At 37.1% G+C, this 19,165-nt stretch overlaps 1 protein-coding gene and 1 long non-coding RNA gene across 2 annotated transcripts in view; one reads left to right on the top strand and one right to left on the bottom strand.

Annotated features, from left to right (window-relative positions):
• The window catches only part of LOC141406538 (uncharacterized), a 376,869-nt gene extending 364,570 nt beyond the window's left edge, over positions 1-12,299 (top strand). Inside the window, exon 3 of the long non-coding RNA XR_012413426.1 lies at positions 12,277-12,299. This is a non-coding gene — a long non-coding RNA (uncharacterized lncRNA). The remainder of the gene's footprint in view (positions 1-12,276) is intronic.
• The window catches only part of Su(z)2 (Suppressor of zeste 2), a 229,376-nt gene that overhangs the window by 206,172 nt on the left and 4,039 nt on the right, over positions 1-19,165 (bottom strand). The window lies entirely within an intron of this gene.

Raw genomic sequence — 19,165 nt, forward strand, 5'->3', positions numbered from 1 at the left:
TTCGATAGGACTTGCGGTTTCCAAGCAAAATCGTGAAAACCTAAAAACACCTAAAAATGTCAACTTGAATCGCGATTTATTTAAAAAGCGCTCCGTCGATTTTTTTTTTTTATTTTTTCATCTATGAACATTGTAGTTTCTGAATCCGCAAAAACTTCCCAGGTGTAAAGGCCAGAACAGAATCAATCACTTGCTTATAAAGCAATGCTAGAGCGGATTTGCAAAGAGGCTCTGGCATTCCTTTATAATTTGACATTTGGGGAAGCACAAAGCAAGCGACGATTGATTCTGTTCTGGTGCTTAACTTCCATTTAAATTTGCTTCAAGAGCACCGTGGTTTTTAATGTGTGTTGTAGGTAGTGGATTTGCTTTTGGAATTTTTTTTTTTAATTGCACCACAAATGCTCATCAATTCTCTTAGTTTTCTGTATGCAAACAAAGAACACGTTTATGTTGTCACGAGTTCAAAAAGACGTTTGATGGATGAATTCATCAAATTTCAAAAATTTTGTTTTTTTGTAAAAAACTACACTTGGCTTGCACACACTTTGTCTTACTTCGACTCTCAGTTGTTGGAGACATTTCCTCATTATTTCAGCCATCTAAAACAATTCTACAAGGGGTGTCGGACTTGATTATGTTTGTGGAATATATGTATATTAGGGTTATGACTGTTTTACAACGTCATATCCCTGTCTCATATCTTTACCTAAGTTTAGACATAATCTTAATTATAAGTTGATTCGATAAAAAAGCTCCCGCACAAAATCATTTGAAATTTTTTCTATATGAACTTTTTTGATAAACATTTGAAATCACTGGATGAAAGGTACCAAGTAACGGCACTGACCAGCTTTAACATTGCAAGGCTCAGGTCTTTTCTTAGTCCCTCTTTCACACACACCTCTAAAGTTGACGACCCTGCATACGTTTTAAGGAACATGATCTGCGAATCTGCTCTGACAGATGAACTTGAAAAATACAAGGCCCATATTTCTACCATACAAGAAATACGATGGATTGGGAAATACGTCACAACAACACCTAAAGTTTGATAGCGGATTTGTAGTTGTTCGGAAATTAAAACATCTGGTCTCCAGCGTCACTTCAGTGAATGAACTTGCTACAATACGGATAAAGCAAAATTCTTCAACATCAGCTTTATATGCGCTCATGCTCCCACTGAAGACGGCAGATCAAATATATATATTTACGAGCGCTTAGAAGAACCATATAACCGTTGCCCTGTCCTTGGCATTAAAATTATTCTAGGCTATTTTAATACAAAAATTGGGAAGGAGAATATCTTTGACCAACAGTCGGGAAATTCAGTTTCCACAGTGAAACGTAGGGCTGTTAGACTTCGCAGCAACAAAAAGCGTGATAGTTAACAGTATCTGATGTAAGCATCTCGGCATTCAGAGGAGCATCTGCTGCCTCAGACCAAAAACAAGATAACAAATTTATAACGTTGTGATAAATGGAAGACAATCATCAAGCGGACCACCACCTTGTTGGAGCAAAGGTACGTACCCGATTTGCGATGACATATCAACACAGTGGCAAGGTATTACGCACTACATACAAAAACAAAACACAAAATCCATACCTGCGATAGATGTATATAGAGAAAAGTAGAGAGAAGAAGAAAGAAGATATACAGGAGACGGAATAAAGTCCGAAAATTCTACCAAAGAGTGAAACATCAAACCGATGGCTTGGGTACAGGAGAGACCTGTAGAGACCAGCAAGGTAATTTGGTAACTGATACAAATAGTGTGCTCAGGATATGGAAAGAACATTCTTCCAAACGGTTGGTATCCAATAGTAGCGAAGACGAAGAAGATACCACCAATCCCAGAAGATGGTATAGAGTGTATATCGCCCGGCCAAGATGATGTAAAGACAGCAATAAACCGGCTAAACCAGCCGACCGGTGCAAAACCAGAGGCGACACAATGATAAGGTGTATGCCACATCTAATTAGCACCATCTGGCAGGAAGAACGCGTACCCAACGATTGGAACCTGGGCATCCTGTGTACCGTCTACAAGATAGGAGATAAGACTGTGTGCTTTTAGTATAGGGACGGACATAGGTCTGCTCCTTATTGCTTATAAGCTCGTGTCAGGAATATTGTGCGAACGACTAAAGGTAAGAAGAAGTAAAAGTAGAAGAAGTAACTGATACCTTTAAGAAGGTCGAAGGAGAATCTGATAAAGTGGATCCGGTAGTAAACAACGACAAAACCTCGCTTATAGCATCGACGCCACATCTCGTCCAACAAAAATAACACTTTACAAAACACTGATACTATCCGTGCTAATGTATGGTTTCGAAGCCTGGGTACTTACGCAAGCAGAAGGGAATGCTTGGTGTGTTTGAGAGAAAAATTTTCGAAAGATCTACGGACCAATATGCGTTGACGGTGAATATCAACGTCATATGAACCATGAGCTATATCGGCTAAACAACGACGTCAGTATAGTTAAACGTATCTAGATACAACGATTGCGTTGGCTAGGCCATGTCATAAGAATGAGCGATGATAAACCCGCACGCAGAACTGGAAGGCCAAGGCATCGATGTAGTAAACAAGTTGAAGACAATATCGAAATGCGCGGTAATTCAAATTGGAGAAATAAAGCATCAAATAAAGAGGAATGGAAATCTTTTCATAGTTCGGCTTATAGAACAAAAGTTCTATAGAGGGCCAACTAAGTAAGTAAAGTTGATTAAACATTACTAGGTAGCATGGATTTGATAGTTTAATTTGAATTAAAATAAAAAGTGAGTTGTGATAACAACAACATGAATAGTTTCTGACAAATGACGTTTCAAAGAAATAAGAACCAAGAAAATTGCTGCAATTGGAATCTGCCACTACTTTCAAATTCCAAAAACATAAAAAATTAAAAACGGTCTTTGAAACCACTCAAGAAGAGTGAATGTTGAACGCAGTCCCCACCCTTTCACCACTCATCCCTTGCTCTGCTCTGTTTCATCATTCATGCATTCCACTTTCAAAACCATTTAAATTGCTTGCCTTGTTGCTTTACCGAAAGAAAGAAAAAAACGACGATTTTAAAGCAAAATATTCATGCTAAAGCATAAAGAATAGCTCACAGCTCTCAAGAGCTTCATTGAGGACAGCAGAGATGGTTGACTGCTTTTGGATGGGATGTCGCTGTTGTCGTTGATGCCCAAGTGGAGGATGAATGTTTGGGTTTCGAGTAGCAGCACATTGTATAGCTGTTGTTGAGGTCTGTTGCTGCTACTGATAGCTTCGAACATACAAATGTATGTGTGCATTTACTTTGTGTACCAATGTACATAGTTTACGAATGAGCACAACCGCCAGCAGAGTATATAAAAACCATACATATTTATGACTATGTGAATCCAATGATGTGGTGAGGGGTAAGGTATGTACATGGATGTTTGTGTGAATGTATGAATGGATGCTCTGCCTTGAGTATCTTGTTAGAGCATAAAATATGTCGACATAAATGATGGGCTTTCAAAAATTGCATGAATTGTGTTTGACATTATGAATGTTGGAACCCTAGAATGCCATGTAGCAGACAGACTCTGATATTTAAGCACAAAAAACTGCAACTGAATACAATGGGACATTTATTGCCCTGTGACTGATGGCACCGTCACTTGTATTTAATGGACTTTTTCAGAAACATTATCTCTACTAACTCCGCAAAATGCACAAAATGGCAAGGAAAAGGTTTTTTATTAAAAAAAAAAAAACATAAACGCCTCCTCTCGTACGCCTTTGTAAGACCCCCTTATCAGGGAATTTGAAGCACATGTGTTACATTTTACATATAGGTCCGCTCTTAGCTGTTAGTTTTTCTCACTTTCTGTGTGTTTTGTTTTGATTTTTATCTGTTATTATTTTTAGTTATTTTCTTTCACATCGTTATTCGTAAAACTACATTGGTTGTTGTTTTCGTGTCAGCTAGCCACCCAGCCACATACAACAATTATTTTTCCCTCCGTACTCTTTATGTTGGTCTTTATGAAATAATTCTTTAGATTACTTATTCTATCTCTTTCTCTCACTCTGTATCCAGTAGATATTTGTACTGAGTGAGTATGAATGTAACGCATATCGCTTTGACAGCCAACGAATAGATTTTATTGTGCTATGGAACAGACACAGATATCGGTGTTTCCATTGAGAAATGGACATTAAATATTGGAAAATATGTTTTATGTACAGGTTTTGTGAACATGAATGATCTTTAACTACATCTTTGAAACATAATGTCAAATATATGTAAATATATTGGATCTCATAAAAATTGAACAAAACCAGAGTTACTTCAATCGTCTTCCAGGTTTGTAATATAAATCACAAGTACATCATTGTTTTAACCATCGTGCGTAGGCAAAAAACACCATGAGTAAAAGTGAAATAATTCTCATTTTACTCATGCAGTGCCCCATACATCATTGTTAAACCCTCATATTCTCTCCTTCCCCTGTAAACCACATCAAATTTGTGCTGAAGATACATATTTTATTTTTGTATTCGTGCTTGAGTGCATATTGTTGTTGTTGCTTGTACAGAGGAGTTTAGTTAGGAAAGTATGTCGGCCAAGACAAGGCTAACTTGGCGATTAAAATTTGATTTTGACGATTTTTTTTTTCCTGTGAAAAACGACAGTAACCAGTGAATCTGGAAATTCAAGTGAGAACGCTATCGCCAACTTTATTTGAACTTTCTTTTGTGTAAACTCGATAGTTTTTGGAAAAAAAATCTGTATCATTAATATCCAGTTCAAGCCAAGTTTCTGTAAAAACAATTACCTTAAAAATGAAAACATCTAGTATATACATGCATACATTGCGTACATAGATTTACATTAGGGTGACCAAAAAAAAGACAATTTTTTTTGAAACGCCTACCTCCTAAATTTTTTCATTTGATCCAAAAACCTTATATATGAAATTTTGGTTAACGTTACCTCGCGCCACCCGAGGGATCTTTCGTTTCCATATTAATATGTATGTGACCAAAGTTGCATTTTCACTAAAATTCTTTAAAATCCGCATTTACCCAGCAAAAATCCTCATTACAAACCTCCTTTCCCACCCATTATTTTAACAAGGGCATGTCGCGCGAAATTTCTGGTTATTTTGTAACCACTGAAAAAAGTAGTCAGAATCTACTCAGTATCTACTTATTTCAGTGCTTACAAAATAACCAGATATTTCGCGCGACATGCCCTTGTTAAAATAATGGGTGGGAAAGGAGGTTTGTAATGAGGATTTTTGCTGGGTATGGTCCAATCGTTCAAAATTTTTTACTAGTTCGTTGTTGTGGCTAAGAAAGGAATCCTACAAAAAGTGTGAAAACGGATCGGATTTCGGTATATACGTCATCAAATATCAACGGCTTTAGCAAAACTCGATTTTTCTCTAAATACGTACTCTTCTCCTAAAAGGTCGTTTTAATTTTCATTCCCACAGTGAAATAATCGCTGTAATATTCTCTTAGTTGGGAGACAGTATACTGTCATGTGAATTATTTATACAAATCGTCGTTTACGTTAAAAAATGTTGGATTTAATTTAAGAGTAAATAATCGTAACTGACGCCTCGTCGTTTACTTGGGGATAAAAAGGCGTCAATTGGTTCCTTTCGCATTACTTAGAGGTCAATTTTGTACTAGTACCGCTTAGAACTAGTTCTGGACTACATAAATTGTAACAATTGGAATTTTCATTGCAAGCGGGTATGGAAAAATATGCTAAAGACCCAAGATTATAGGACCGGCAGAAAATATTGTTACTAATGTAACTGATAGGTTTAAGTTAGTTTAGATCTTTTTTCAATCCTTCCATTCTAACTTTCCATGTTATTGATGTACATTTGTTTTGCTATTGTTGTTGTACTCTTTTATGTTTGTTTTGATCATTCAGTGACGTCATTGTTGTACTCTCAATTCTCTTGTATTTGTCAACTTTCCCTTTGTATGTGTGGTTGTTCGCTTAGACGTCTTGTGTCCTTGTTGCATGAGGTATTCGAGATGTTACCAGATCTTTTGTCTAAAAACGTCGGCAACGAGAAGGTAATAATAATAATTGTTCCACAAACATCCCAGATGGGACAAGGGAGACTTCTCTCATATCAATGAGTGCACCCCGATTCATATTAGCTCAATGATATGGGACCTACTGTTTATTGCCGAGTCCGAACGGCGTGTCCTAAGACACCACTTGTAGAGAAGTTTTACATGGCTGAAATACTCAGGAAATGTCGCCAACATCACTGAGGGGTATTTTGCCACCGTTGAAAATTTGATGTTGCCTGGCCTGGGAATCGAACCCACGACCTTTCGAGTGCAAGGCGGGTGTGCATACCATTGCACCACGGTGGCACCCGGCAACGAGAAGGTATTGGGTGTAAATACGAGGGAATTGTATGACCGTTGTAATTGAGACCGCGAACTAAACCGTCAGTTACGGAAGGAGTAAAGGAAAGCTATGTGCTGATTAGAGTTAAGCTGTTTGCTTAGCAATTAAAGTCGGATACGAATAGTTAAAGTGAAGTCTATAAAGCGTCGCAGAATCGTACTCTAAACGAACCCTAGTTTTATTTGGTACAAACGTATCGGGGAATAAAACAACATCTACACGGAAGTTAGTTAGCGGGTTTGTCCGTAAACGTTGTTCTTCAGAAAGAACATTCTTTGGCATTTATTTCTTTAAGCTGTTCACCCATGTCTCATGTGGTTCATTTGTTGAGTAAAATTTTCGATGATTCGTTCGAGCATTTTGACTGATAACTGGCGAATTACACGCGTGATGTTTTGTCCGTAAACGTTGTTCTTCAGCCGTAGGTCTCATGAAATGCGAAACAATAAAACATTTCAGCGTGACACGACTCACACGTGAAATGTCAAAAAAGGCTATTCGAAGAAGTATGTCTGTTTGGAGCACCTGTTATATCAATAACTAGCTGACCCGGTTCCGCGTTGCTGGCCCGTCGTTTGGAATTTCCGTGTAAACCTTAGTAATCTATCTACAATTTATCTATCTAATATTGATACCTGTAGAATTTCGAACCGAATTGACGAAAAATCGTTGTTTTGGTATAACCCTCATGCAACGGAATCTCCAGATGTAAAATAGAAAAATGCCTTTAATTATACACTCCACCAGATTTAGGATATAATTAACTTTATGATTCCGTTTGTAACACATCGGAATATTCGTCCGAGAACCTATAAAGTATATATTCGTGATCAACATAAAAAATACGTCGATATAACGATGTACGTCTATCTGTTGAACTCAAGATACAGCTCGCAATTTTTAATATAGAGCTTTTCAATTTGGTATAGAATTTTCTATTTATTACTCGTAGGATGTTTGGTATTGAAAATTGGATATATCAGTACACATTTTGATATAGCCCCTATAGAACTGACCGCCCGTTTTTCGGTATTTTCAAGGTTTTAGTCGAATTTTCGTACCGAAAGGGCTCTAATTGCGTATTTAGTATCCCTTGGAGGCATACAACATTACTGCAAAGAATTATCGACATAGGTTCACGTTCCGTTACAGTTATCCTAGAACGATACCTCCCGTGTTTCGAGGTTTTAGTCTCATTATCCCACCGAAATGGTTACAATCTGGTGTTTAGTCTTCATTGTAAGTATAAAGCATTCTCGCATAGAATATTCCCAACAGTTGCAGGTTTTTTATGTAGCCTCCAAAGAACGGTACCTTCCGATTTTCAAGGTCTAACGGCTATACTTGGTATTTAGTTTACCTTGGAGGTATCATATATTTTAGCAGAAAACTGTCGGTATAGATCCACGTTTTGATATAGCCCCCTTAACTATACCTGCCAAATTTTGTAGGTTTTTGAATGTTTTAGCCATATTATCCAACCGAAATGGCTGAAATCTGGTTTCAATAAAATGTATGGTGGAGGATATAAAAGTTCGGCACGATCGAACCTAACATCGTTTTTAATTCTTGTTAACAAAGTGCTGATTCATTGAACATGTTATCATTTTATACTGCTTAACATGAAAACCTCAGTGATTCATAAAATTACTTCAAAATGCTAGTTCGATTTATCAAGACTTTGCTGTATTAAAATCGTGGTCTTGATCGTGTTATTCCAAGCATTGAAGTCAATGTTCATGTCATATTTGCTGACCCAATAAATTAAATTTGGAAATCTTGTCTGTAAGTATCAAGTTTTCAAATATCGGACGCAATCGTGGTATTCAACTTACAAAGCACCCATTAATGATAGAGACCACAATTGCTATGTTATTGAGATTTCGAAAGTTGTTCAAACCCTCCATTTATCGTTATTCTCTTATTTCATCAACTTCGGTCCAGCACAATAACAATACATGCACAAAATTTTGCCTGTAATTGTGATGGTGCCCGATGATGATTTAGATATATTATAGATACACCGCGTTGCTGGCCCGTCATTTTAGTGACAACTGCACAATTTTTAGACGTTCTAGTTATTTACCCAAAATTGAAATAAGGATTTGCTTCATTTTTCAATATTTTTTTTTTTTTTTTTTGAATTTCGGTCAAGTGACATTGTACATTATCGGTGTTGTACTGTACTTCAAAATGTGGGGTTGATCGCGCTTTCCCTTTTATTGAATCGGTCGTTTTTGTAGTCAATATTAAAGATATTATCTATAATTATACATTTTTGAAAGATTGGGCTGACCACGATATTCCACTTCCGAAATGACCATTCAGGATCAAGGCAGTTATTACCATAGTATTGCAAGCAATTTTTAAGCAATACGTTCAAAAATATGTTTGATTTCACGTTTTCTTAAAAAATTTTGTGGGGGAGGTACCCTGGTCACTCCACTGACCAATATAAAAAATAGCTAAAAACCTATTCTCAGACCTAAAAACTCCACATACAAAATTTCATCGAAGTCGGTCCAGCCGTTTCGGAGGAGTTTAATTTCGAACATCATGGCAGTCTCGAAGAATTTTATATATATATATAGATATTATTTCATATTGTTACTAAATCGGTAATATTGTTACTTCGTTCCATATAGTTTCTTCGTTAATTTGTCATCGGATACGTCTTTTCAGCTTATTACTTACTTACTTACTTAGCTGGCCCATTACAGAACGTTTGTTCCATAGACCGAACTAAGAAAAGATCTCCAATTCTCTCTGTTTTTCGCTTCGCTTTCTGGAATACCGCGCCTTTTCATTTCTTCATCCACTTGTATGCTCCATCGAAGCTTAGGCCTGCCGATTCTGCGTGCACCGCCATGTGGCATGTATTCATACGCCTTTTTAGCGGGTTCATCATCGCTCATTCTTATGATATGGCCTAGCCAACGCAATCGTTGCATCTCGATACGTTTAACTATATTCATGTCTTTGTATAGCTGATATAGCTCGTGGTTCATACGACGTCGATATTTACCGTCAACGCAAATCGGCCCGTAGATCTTTCAAAGAATTTTCCTCTCAAACACACCAAGCACTGCCTTATCTGCTTGCGCAAGTACCCATGCTTCGGAGCCATACATTAGCACGGGTAGTATCAGCGTTTTGTATAGTGTTATTTTTGTTTGACGAGATGTGGCTTTGTTTTTAAATTGCTTACTTAAACCATAGTAGCATCTGTAGGCCAATACAATTCTTCTTCTTATTTCACAACTGATGTTTTTTGTTGTGTTTATGGCAGTGTCGAGGTAGACGAAGTCTTTAACTACCTCAAAATTGTAGGTACCAACTTCCACAGTTGGTCCGCTTGGACGCTTTGCGCGTCGACACCATCAATTTGGTCTTTTCGCCGTTTACCGCCAGACTCACATTCGTAGATTCTGCTTCGATCTTCCTAAAGGTATCAGTTACTTCCTCTACTGATCGTCCCATGATGTCTATGTCATCAGCATAAGCAAGTAACATGTGGCTATTGGTGTAAATTGTGCCATTTCTTTTGACATTTGCATTTCGTATTACCTTTTCCAGCAAAATGTTGAATAGGTCACACGAAAGGCTGTCTCCTTGTCTGAAAGCTCTTTTGGTACTGAATTGTTCGGAGAGGTTCTTTCCAATTTTAACTGAGGACCTAGTATCAGTTAAAGTCATCTTAAAAGCCGGATGAGCTTTGCGGGGATACCAAATTCAGACATTGCATTGAATACATTTGATCGGAGGGGACTGTCGAATGCTGCCTTATAATCGACTAAAAGGTGATATGTGTCGATCTGCATCTCTTGGGCCTTCTCCAGGATTTGCCGCAGGGTAAATATCTGGTCAATGGTGGACTTGCCAGGTCTAAAGCCATATTGGTATGGTCCAATTATTTCGTTGACCATTGGCTTTAGTCGTTCGGACAATATCCCGGACAATATCTTATACGCAATAGGGAGAAGATTTATGTCCCTATAGTTGGAGCATACAGTCTTATCTCCTTTCTTGTGGACGGGACACAGGATGCTCAGGTTCCAATCGTTGTTGAGAAATGTTCCTTCCATATTCTGAGCACGCTATCTGCATCTGTTACCAGATTACCTTGCTGGTCTCTACAGGAGGATGTGTCTGTACCAAAGCCATCTGTTTGATGTTTCACTCTTTGGTAGAATTTTCGGACTTCATTGTGGCTCCTGTACATCTCGATTTGTTCACACTCTCGCCTTTCCATTTCTCTCTTTTTTCCTGCGAAAAAGACGTTTCTCCTCTCTCGTTTTCTTTCGATACCTCTCTCGTGCGTTACGCGTTGCAAATGATTGTAGAGTAGCCCTATATGCCGCATTTTTCTCTTCGGTAGCAGCACGACACTCCTGGTCATACCATGGATTCCTTGGTGGAGGTCTCTGGTATCCAAGTATGGATTTTGGGCAATATTTTGCCATTGTGCTGATATATTATCGGAACGAGGAGTGCTTTCATTAAGCAATTGGCTAATTGAGTGGAATATGCTGTGGCTATCTGTTATGTTTGCAGCTTACCGATGTCCAACTTCCGCGTTGTATCTGTTCGTGCTTTATTTGCAACGTTTAGGCGGGTACATACCTTTGCTGCTAGAAGGTAGTGGTCCGAATCTACGTTTGCTCCTCGTAACGATCGTACATCCAACACGCTCGATGAATGTCTTCCATCTATCACAACATGATCAATTTAATTACTTGTTCTTTGATCTGGAGACAGCCAGGTGCCCTTATGAATATCGAGATGCCTCATACCATTGTCAGATGTTTCACTGTGGAGACTGAATTTCCTGACTTTTGGGCCAAAGATATTCTCCTTTCCAATTTTGGCATTAAAATCGCCTAGAATAATTTTAAAGTCATGGGCAGGGCAACGGTCATAAGTTTCTTCTAAGCGCTCGTAAAATATATCTTTGATCTGTTCGTCCTTGTCGTCAGTGGGTGCATGAACGCAAATAAAGCTGATGTTGAAGAATTTAGCTTTTATTCGAATTGCAGCGAGTCTTTCATTCACTGGGGTGAAGCTGGAGACCAGATGTTTTAGCCTCCGATCAACTACAAATCCGCAACCAAACTCATGCTTTGTATCATGGCAGCTATAATACAGTGCGTCACCTTTAGGTGTTGTTGTGACGCCTTTCCCAATCCATCGTGTTTCCTGTATGGCAGTAATGTCGGCCTTGTACTTTTCATGTACATCTGCCAATGCGTAAACTGCAACTTCTCTATAAAGAGTGCGAACATTCCAGGTGCAGATTCGCAGATCAAGGACCATGACGTTTGCGGGGTTTGTCAACTTTAGAGGGGTTTGTTTTTCTTTTCTTTCGTTTTTTCATAGAAGGCTGTTTTTTTTCTAGGGGAGAGTTACTAACCTGACGCCCAAACCCATGTTTTTAACGTTCTTATGGGTGAACGCGCGGCTCTTGTTAGCTCACTACCTTTAACGGGTGTTAAAGGCAGCTCCCCAGGTGACACCAAGGGGAGGTCAGTGTCCACTTGTGATGAAAGATGGACCAAGATAAATCCTGGGCTTTGCCATGTTATAGCCGGTCAGGACCGTTCCTTGGTATCTTCCATCCCCTACGTCATATTGATAATTATGAATATTAAAAACATTGTAAAAATCTAACAACAGCATACATATATCGATGATTTTTCAATTACATGTATGCAGCCGAACATTGAATAGATTTTCAGAGTACCGATGTGTTGAGCAGTTATTTCTTTGTTTATTTAATACGTCAAAAAATAGTTAATATGTGATTGGAATGCCACTAATACCTTTCTTCATTCTTCTTTAGATGTCTGACGATTTCGAAATTCCACATCATTGGCAGCACTGCAAACTATTTCAATACAAAGGCCACTCTCGTTCGTTACAGTGCCACAAGAGGTGGATGATGTTGCTGTAAAGCGGTGAGGACAGAAGGGATTTCAAAAGAAACGAAAAACAAAAAAATCGAACGCAACTACAAAAAACATTGAAATCCAAAAAGGAGTTCGCTTACATTATTCACTGTAACTCAACAGTGGAGGTTAAAAAATACACAACTACGAAGATACAGAAACGTAGGCGATGGAAATGTTTAATAAATACCAGACAAATACATAGACATACATACATTGTTGAATAGAGTAAACTGAGTATATAATAAATAACACAAGCCGAGTAGACAAAGAACCAATCGTAAGTATATAATGGCAATGTTTGTAAGTATGTAAGAGTCATGGGAGAGTAATTTGAGATCCATAAATATACACAAATGCTGGCTGGTTTATGTTTTCGTTTTCTGTTTTCAGAATATTAAATGAGTACTGGCAGGGTGACAGGGTGGTTTTGTAATTTTGTTTTGTTGGACTGACGACTGACACTCTGAGACTGGTTAGTTTGAGTAGAAACGAATGCAAAACCGTCGTCAAATAAATAATGAAGTAAAACGAAATGTTTTAGCTATTACTTATGCAAATCAATGATTTGCATTCATGTTAAGCTGTGTTTTTTCGTAATGGTGAGTATGAGTGGCAAGTGGATGGATAGGAATATGGTAAACTTTTTTTGTATACAAATGGCTTTTGATTTGAGTACAAAGAATAAAAAAACGTTACCTATAACGTATACGTATGTATGTTTGTCTATAATGTAGAATTGTGGAGACAAATCGACAGCCTTGAGGTCACATATGTATAGTCAAATGACTTTGTTTATTTTCTCATTTTATTCGATTCGGTTGTGTCATTGTGTGTTTTTAGCCCAAAGCATTTTAAACAACACTCACACATGTGCGCGTACACATCTTTTCATTGCTATATGTGTGTATGTAATAAAGATTAAAATGAATGGGTGGTACTTTGGTGTTGATTCATATTTTATTTTATTTTTTTTTCATGTTCCAATAACAAATTTGAATATACCTAGTCAGACTAGAATTAAGCATTCTCAGTTTATAAAAACTAACTGGAATTTCTCAGAAATGTTTAGAAAAATTCGAAAACAATGGAAAATGTTGTGGATTTCAGTCAATGCAAATTTAAAAAAAAAAACTTCAAAATCTCTACGAGTAAATGTTTTATAAAAAAATATGGCTAAAACAAAAACTTTGCTGCTCTAATACAGCCAACGTTAACGTCAATTGAGTTTAAACTTCTGTTAACCCTATTCCTGAGAACTAAATAAACAAAGGAAAGCGATGTTTTGTTTTTCATAAGCAAATGTAAGGTACCTACAATAGATAGAGGACAATGTGGATTCCAGATTTTAGTCGTCCACCATGATCCATCACCATCATCAGACAACATAAAATATTACAAATTTACTAAGAGTTTCGCTACCTCTTAATATGTAAGACGTTGATATCTGGTATTGAATCCATGAATAGGGCCATTCTTACCAATGTAACAACCACACAATAAACAAAATCAGAAATATGGTTAGGTGGAGGTCTGGTGTTTAGTTACAGGTTAATTGGACCAAGATACTAAGCTACAAAAGTGGCGAACTTTAATGGCAAAGAAACAATTAACATTGTAAGCAGATTACTACTTTGCCGACCATGATATACGCTCCAGTGCTAATTGATATTTTCATCTATGGACAGACAGATCAAATATCAGCTACAAAAAATTATGGATTTGGTGGTTTATGTGGACCTGTTTGTATGAACATGCCGACAAATGTATGCATTTAAATTAAAGCCCAAAAGTGTTGCGGAGGAAGTAACTGAAGGAATGGTCCGACATAGTGGATCTTATTTTGGAAGTCATTGCTTTCGACCAGCAGTCATTTCGTATATTTTAGATCTTTTGGACCATATGTCATGAAGCATGGACTCTAGACTGCACTGAAACAAAACTTTTGTGAGTGTGATACCCTATGGAGTGGACCAATACGGCCCATTTTCGAACTTAAACTAAGTTTTGACCAAATACTACGAGATAATTCAAGACACCGACTTAGACTTTTTTGTATACTTTTCCAATTTTGTGCCTTTTTCAGCTTTCGGGCCATTTTCTCAGAAAGTAGGACTTGTACCGTCATAATAAGGGCCCCGAGAACAGCCTGTTATAAAACGATTCGAGCGAAGGTTTTAAACTGCACTTTTTTAAATTTTGTGTGGAAGGAGAAGAAGGATTGGACCAATATAGTAAATATTCGAACCTATTTTGAATGATTCTGTAGATTAATTTGGAATTAACATAGTGATTATAATTTCTAATTTTAAATTGGGAGTCTAGGTTGAAAACGATGACTTCCACTAACTAACATACACTATGCAACACTAAAAAGGCAAACAAATTCTAGTATGCGTTTTTTGAAAGTACATATTGAGACTACAAAACCCCTAGTAGGGTTTTGTCCTGTCAGATCCAGTTCAGATTTTATGGCCTCATCTAAACCAGGCTAAAACTACAGTTTTTTGCACTTACCGGGCCTTTATCTCGGAAACGAATAGGAATTTGGCCTTGCTGTCTTTGGCAATATTGTAGCCCTAAAATAGTAGAACTTATCTTTTGAACAGACCACATAAAGAAAACTCCATCTAGGGCATCAAAATCTATAAAATATAGGCAATTTTATATTATTGCAGAAATTCTGGTCAGTATCAGCTAAACTGTTGGGAGTTGAACCAAGTAACCCTTTGCAAAAATCTTCCAAACAAAGTTCTCAGCAATTCTTCAGAACATTCTGAAACTCTAAAATGTTTATTTCATGTTGTTTCAGCGGCATTTTGCATCTTATCTTTTAAAACACGTATTTCAAACACAGTTCACACCAACAGTTTATTCTCGCATTTCGGATTTCACTCATTAGTGACATTTTTATTAAAAAACAACGTGATAGAGACATTTTACAACAATGACATGTTCTAATTAGTTGTGTATTACATTCCAGCGAATATTTTTTTCCAAAAGAAAACATTAAGAAAAGTAACGGCTACCCCTTAGCCGTCTTAAAAATTTTACGAAATCAAAAATAATGCATTGGCTCATTTTAAATTAAAGTACAGGTAAAATAGAATATGTTGCAAAAATTTCGAGTTGATCGGACAAAAATTAGCTGAGATATGAGCGTTAGAATGAGATTTGTATGTAACATCGAAGTTTGAAAAGCGGTTTTCTCAAAATGGAATTTTGGAACGCGGTGCCCATTGTAGCTCGAAAACGGATCATCCGATCTCCATATGTATTTGCGGGATTGTTATATACATAAAAAGCTTGTAATAAAGCGAGAGACTTTTTGACGGATTTATGCCAAAAATCTATCAATTTTTTAATTAAAATCGAAATTCTGACTTTGACAGTTCAACATTTTTTTAAAAAATAATATTTTTGAATTCCGTTCCGCTTAAGTACAAGATTATTAGGTTCTTAAAGATCCCACACAATCATATGCTGATCGGTTTATTCGTTTTCGAGCTACAGTGGGCACCGCAAACTGCTTTAGTAAAAACAGTGTTTCGTAGGCGGCCATTTGTCAAAACACTGTAAAATATGTTTCAACCAAAAACAATTCTAAAGTAGCTCAAGGTGTGATCTATAAGATAAAAACAAAATCTTCTGAAAAAATTTGGTAGATTTCTTGTAAAAAATGCATGAAAAATGTCATTTTTCGTGTTCAATAAGTGGCAATAACCCCTTAAGGAGATATGGTGCGAAATGTATACAAATTATGGAAATTTTCGATTTTTTATAAAATTTTTAGGTTTTCGAGTTCATCATTTCTCCAGATATTTTATTCTTTCCCTTATCAACAAAATTGCTTCAGAGGTCTTATGAAGATTCACATAGGTTTCAGAGATATAGCCCAGAATTGATTTAAAAAGTCAATATTTAATCATGTTTAGATGGGGCCATAAAATATACGCTGGATCTGACACAACAAAACCCAACTAGCGTTTCTTGTCGTTTGGGTCTGTACTATCAAAAAATCCTCAGCTCAAATTGTTTGCACAAGACTACCTTAAAAATTTTAAACAGTGATATTCAATATTGACTACGATAAAAAAATCTCTAAATTCTATACGAAATCATTGACAAATAGGTACCAAACATTTTTAGTGAGCAAACTTCTGATTCATAAAGAAATCGAAATATTGAAATACGTTAAGCTAAATTTGGAAGAAAATTAAAAAAAAAAACTATTGGGAGTTATCTTGCACACTAGCCATTTAAAATGTGCCTGCAGGGCTCTTTGGAGCTTATGGACTATTATCTCAGGAAGTAAGGATTTACTCCCAAAAAAAAATGTACCATTTCAAATAGATCCGAGACGAGTCCTCACACGGCACTTTTCCTAAATTTGTGTGTGGGCTACTAAAAGGACGGGAACGATATGGACTATATTCCCACCTGATAAATGGTTGGATGAATTAATACGATGTGCAAAGTTTGGACAAATCAGAAACTCTCTACGAGAGTTGTTATTTTTAGATGGTGTCGTCAACGTTTCTTGGAGCTTTTAGGCCATTATCTCTGGAAGTATGGACATGCCCAAAAGTGTACCGCCGTAAAGAAGGCTGCAAGGATAACATGCTGAAAAAAATTTTAAACGATCCGAGAGGAGCTCTTTAAACTTCACTTTTTCCGATTTTCGTGTGGGAGGTACCCAAAGGAATGGACCATCTTCCAACTTAAACTAGTTTGGGCAAAATACCTAATTTGGATGGAATCGGTTAATTCATTCAAGAGTTATCGTGCGCAGTGTGCAACAGCCAGACGGACGGACAGGGCTAAATCGACTCCAAATTATCTGAAATGAATTTCGTTCAAATGTACTTAGGGTCTAAAACCATTATTTCGTTGAGGCACATTTTTGGTCGTATCAAAGTGTATATAGCCTCTTTATCCTAAAGACTGGGGGTATAAATAGGTCCAGAATACATTACACTTTAGACATCAAAGGGTTGAGTATCTTAGATATTTAATTTTGTATTCAATATGTGAATTTAAAGACGTTTACATGCCTGCTTTCTCCATGCTCACAAAAATATATAGGGGTAAATTTCAAAATTTCAATGAAATAGATTTCTCCTTCACTCCATACCCAAATTTATACGATGCGAATTTTTAATGGAATTTTAAATGCGTATGTATGTGTGTTTGTAAATTTACTGAAAGGGTTCCATAACCTTTTTTCTTCATAAATAAGGTAGTATACTTGGTGAGAACACAAATATGCAGGATAAATCATGCCGAATCAATTCGAAAAAGTGCATTTTTCAATTTACATGTACATACATGTTGGGCCGAGTCTAAATTCCGACATTTACAATACATAATATAATTAATGAACAATAATAATCAATAAATAAATGCAACACGACTACTTTCCTTATCAACTATTGTTCATTTCTTTAAAAAAAAAAAATCTTAAAACCAACGCCCACAAATTTTAACAAATGTCGATACACCCAAACAAAATTGCCGTCGGTAAAGTAAAATCTAAAACATCCACACATACCGAATACACAACACAATGGTTTTTACACTGCCGACGCTATGTGTAAAATCGGAAAACTGGACGAATGGTGGTTAAAGAAACTCTCCAGAGACATTGATTGGAGAATACAAAAATGTTTCCATCATGGAAAATTATCAAAGCGATCCAAGACCTGGCTTAACAGTATCTAATCTCGAAATATGGATGTAAACACGGACATGTTATTTCAATAATTTAAGCGAAAAACTCATAGTGATGTACCCTATTAACCCTCTCCAAATAATGGTGTAGGGTAAAGTTATATCGTTTTTGTAGGACCACATTCACTACCTGCGGTATAAATTTTAAAACCATAAATTGCAATTAAGCGAAAACATTTAAACTTTTTGATGGCAATACCAGAAAAGGCTGGTCGAGGTTGTCCCTCTTCGAACTTGTTCTAAGTTTGAAATAAATGTTAGGCTGTACAAAGGGTGAACCAAATGCATTAGATGAAGAACCTTATCGATCATATCGAATTAGAATATCCTATTTAGCCATATACCGTGGAATTACTACAAATCCAGACTGGGGTCCGAAGGCTTTCCTTCGGAGCTACGTTTGACTAAATCAGTTCAGAATGGAGCTGAAGGTTTAATACAGACAGGTCTTATACGAACAAATAAATACACGTTTTACATATGTACATATCCTCTTCCAGAATAAAAAATTCTGCAACTTGGACTGGTTGCGTCCATAAAAAATCAGAAGACTGGTTAGGGGGGTTAGCTGGGCATCTAAACAAATGCAGCCTGTCGTGTGGTCCCAATCCACATACGGGGCATGTGTTGAGTATCGTGGCATCAATTCGAACCCAATGACGATTTGATGCGGCTGCATCGTCCGGATCTTAACTGTGCAAAAACCACTCATGTTTGCCTTGTCAGCTGGCGTTCTTCTACTGCGATGGATGGGTGTGGCCCCCAAGTACGGCATTCATCTGTACGACAACATCCTGTTGTGCTGATCCACCGGTAAAACCTTCGTATCCGTATGAAGATGGTCCACTGGTGTCGTCCACTGCGTAGCGCCAACATTTGCATACCACCTTGGCACCGCATAGCTTACCACACACAGGTCTATTGCTTTGTAAGAGGTCAAAAAGTTTTCTTTATCAGCACCCCAATTGCTGCACTTGAGGGCCCTGTTCTACTTCTGATCTCGTCGCAAATTGCTGTGGCTTCCACGGACGTCTTAAACATGCTATAGAACAT

This window comes from Musca autumnalis, unplaced genomic scaffold (assembly GCF_047663935.1).
Source record: "Musca autumnalis isolate F117 unplaced genomic scaffold, ASM4766393v1 scaffold_5, whole genome shotgun sequence".
In the NCBI taxonomy this organism is placed as follows: Eukaryota; Metazoa; Arthropoda; class Insecta; order Diptera; family Muscidae; genus Musca; species Musca autumnalis.